The sequence below is a fragment of the Etheostoma spectabile genome, chromosome 6 (genome assembly GCF_008692095.1).
Source record: "Etheostoma spectabile isolate EspeVRDwgs_2016 chromosome 6, UIUC_Espe_1.0, whole genome shotgun sequence".
Taxonomy (NCBI): domain Eukaryota; kingdom Metazoa; phylum Chordata; class Actinopteri; order Perciformes; family Percidae; genus Etheostoma; species Etheostoma spectabile.
Window position 1 is genome coordinate 18,901,146 of NC_045738.1, and position 862 is coordinate 18,902,007.

The 862-nt window shown below is 39.6% G+C and overlaps 1 protein-coding gene across 2 annotated transcripts in view; it reads left to right on the plus strand.

The window, feature by feature from the left end:
• Nucleotides 1–862, plus strand: part of smarcc1a (SWI/SNF related BAF chromatin remodeling complex subunit C1a) — a 29,829-nt gene that overhangs the window by 22,251 nt on the left and 6,716 nt on the right. The window lies entirely within an intron of this gene.

Sequence of the window (862 nt, forward strand, 5' to 3'; positions counted from 1 at the left end):
TCGGTCCGTCGGTCCGTCGGTCCGTCGGTCGGTCGGTCGGTCGGTTGCTGGACTATCCCTGGAGACGCCTGTGAGAGTGTAAAACTGTTTTCCCAGTTTCACAGCTGTAAATATTGCATGAAAGAAGTGTGGTTTACATAAGCTTTCCAAAGACTGGAGAGAAATCAAACCTCTGCTGCTGCTATGAGCTGTAAAACACCAAACAAACACCAAACAAAGATCCACACAACGAGGCACAAAACAGTTTTACACCGAGTCTTCACAGGCCTGTTCATGCACCATCGCCTCTACAGACCTGCAAGCAACCAATGAATTGTACATTTGTTCTGCTCTCGTCCTCATGCAGGATATTGTCGTTGAGCTAACTAAAGCCAAAAAGAGAATCTTTATAAAAACATGTAAGCGTTTTTTAACCTGCTCAGTTCACCCAAACTTAGCCCTTGTTGAATCTAGCCATGCAGATACAGTTGCATTTAAAATAGTAGCAGTCCAACATCACTAACCTCATAATCATATTCTTTGGTAGGTTTTTGATAAATAATCATTAGTAATATGGATATAATGACTAAGTGAGTAAAGGCAAATAATAGAACAGTCTGGTAAGTTCAGAACATGACACCACTTAACTGCAATGCAGCCTTTAAAACCAGGAAAAGACAACACTTATGCCATATTACAATATTACAATATCCAAACTCTTGGACGATATCTAGTCTCATATCACAATATCAATATAACATTGATATATTGCCCAGCTCTAGCTGGAATACCTGTTCACAGGTGCCAGAAGTTGGTCGCTCCATGCAACACAGATGTGAAGCAGTTCTCAGAAATAATATATATATATATATATATATATATA